This window comes from Procambarus clarkii, chromosome 4 (genome assembly GCF_040958095.1).
Source record: "Procambarus clarkii isolate CNS0578487 chromosome 4, FALCON_Pclarkii_2.0, whole genome shotgun sequence".
In the NCBI taxonomy this organism is placed as follows: Eukaryota; Metazoa; Arthropoda; class Malacostraca; order Decapoda; family Cambaridae; genus Procambarus; species Procambarus clarkii.
Window position 1 is genome coordinate 50,265,115 of NC_091153.1, and position 2,195 is coordinate 50,267,309.

Here is a 2,195-nt window from a genome sequence, read left to right on the forward strand (position 1 = left end):
AATATAAATAGAAATTTTGTTAAGCTTCTCTATTTTCTTAAGGTTATCGAATGATACGGGGAATCTGATTTCATCTGCCCATACTACGAATCTTCTACACCATCGAAGGTTTTTGTAATGATGTCTAACGTTATTCATAGTCCTGCCCAATGCTAAGTTTTTATACGCTGCAATGCACTGTAACAAACACTCATCTCCTTCACTTTCAGGATTAAATACTGATTCTTTACCCTTTAATTTTGCAGGATATGGTACGTAAGATCCAAGGTGCATAGGGTGGCGAATATATGAAAAATTAATGGCAAAGCCTGACATGGAATGAATTCCTACACTTGAGGATTGGACATTTTTTAGGCATTCGTCAATTTTAGCAGACATTTCGTCAACCCATGAATTTACGAGAACTTCCACCTCTTCCTGTGTAACAGTCTGAGTTTCGCCTCTAATTGAAAATACTTCGTCTAATATTTCATATTGATCGTCGGCATGATTAAGTTTTTGCAAAATTAGGCTTACGTCTGGGTAAATGTGAAATGAGGGAGGGAATTCTTCCTGTATTTGTCTGAACTGAGTGTCTATATATTCTATAAAAAATTCCCTATACCTATTTATATATACGCTGGGGTCAGCGTCTAAATGACCGGGAATGGAGAAAGAATGTCTCGAGAATGATCCTTCGCAATGGCGTATGACTTCTAACACTCGCAGAAAAACGTTATCTAAGTTAAGTACCTCTGGGGAATCCGGAGCGTTGACTTCATCATCTGATATGTCATGAACAGGGAGATGATTGTCTTCTTCATCTGAGGAAGCCTGCAGGTTGCCGTCTGGCGCATCTTCTTCTAGCTCCTGGGACAGCTGGGGTTGACTGCGTACAGGTGTGCTCCACTCAGAGGGTTGGGTTGAATCCAGGGGCGATTCTGTAATATAATATTAGCAATGAATAAACGTTAAGAGGAAAGCAAATTTGAAAACATTAAGAGGATTTGAAAACCTTAATAGGAAAACAATGTTTGTAAATTTAAGAGGAAAATATCGTCTAAATAAAAGGATTTATTATTAAGAGGAAAAACAAAAGTCTAAATAAGATGAAAAACAGAATTACAGATAAATAATAATATTACTTACGAGCTGGGATGTTGATTCCACCAAGTATGAGATTCTCTTGATCACGAATAGGAACTCCTATTCGTGATTCGTAATGGAAACATTTTTCTGTATGAGTACATATTACTTATTTATACACTTGTTTAAAAAAATATATATAATTATTAACTTTTTAAATTACGAAAATTATTGTGAAAACGTACGGTTATTTATGATGCGACGGCGTTTGGGTGGAGGTTCAATGACGTTTCTGGCATCGGTGGGAGGTTCCTGGTTAACGGACCAACGACAGTACGGGCAGGAAGTAGAACCATGAACTGAAATAAGAATAATATATATAAATTGACTGTCTGTATGTATGTATGTGTGTTTCAGATATATATTTTCTTTGAAAGTTTATTGAATGTGCGAGAAAAAGCGGTACTTACGATTTGCACAATAGAGTTGTCCACAGCTGGTACAGGTTACGTCAAAATGTCCAGGCGGTGTAGGCCCGTTGCATCCTATACAGTACAGTCTGCATTCTTGAAGAGCGTTGATAGACATTTCACCTAGGCATGTTAAACACCGTGTTTGACACACATGCCTGATTTCGTTGTTGAGAGGAGACAGGCACAGGGGACACACTGACATGATGACGATATGACTAGGCTGGGGAAACCTTGTGAACAGGATGAAGATTGAATGATGACTGAAAGTGTAGGCCTCTAAGACTTTGGCCTTAGGCGATCTGAGGGGGCCCCTGAATGAGCGTAATAACGATAGTGAGCCCCTGAGTGAGCGTTTGGCTGTTTTATTCATAGCGAGAATGATTGGCGAATACTGGGAATAAACTCTTTTATTATACATTGAGTAAACTAAGAATTAGATGACTAAATAAATTATAAATAAATAAATATGTTTTATTAACGCCTAATGTATATATATATATAAATTATTACGGTGGCAAACGCTGACAATGACTGGGCAGGTAATCAGGTGATGATTGCCTCGGGCAGATAGCCTGGAGCAGGTAGCTGGTGCCAGCTTAGATAGTCTCGGAGGCAGTTTCAGTAATAAAGGTTACATTGAGATGCTTCGGTTGATTT

The 2,195-nt window shown here is 38.2% G+C and overlaps 1 long non-coding RNA gene across 1 annotated transcript; it reads right to left on the minus strand.

Annotated features, from left to right (window-relative positions):
• Positions 1 to 822: 822 nt before the first annotated feature.
• Positions 823 to 1,729, minus strand: LOC138372056 (uncharacterized). Its single transcript, XR_011230663.1, has 3 exons — positions 1,311 to 1,729; positions 1,129 to 1,185; positions 823 to 920 (listed from the first exon to the last, which is right to left on the minus strand). It is a non-coding gene; the product is annotated as an uncharacterized lncRNA (long non-coding RNA).
• Positions 1,730 to 2,195: the final 466 nt, after the last annotated feature.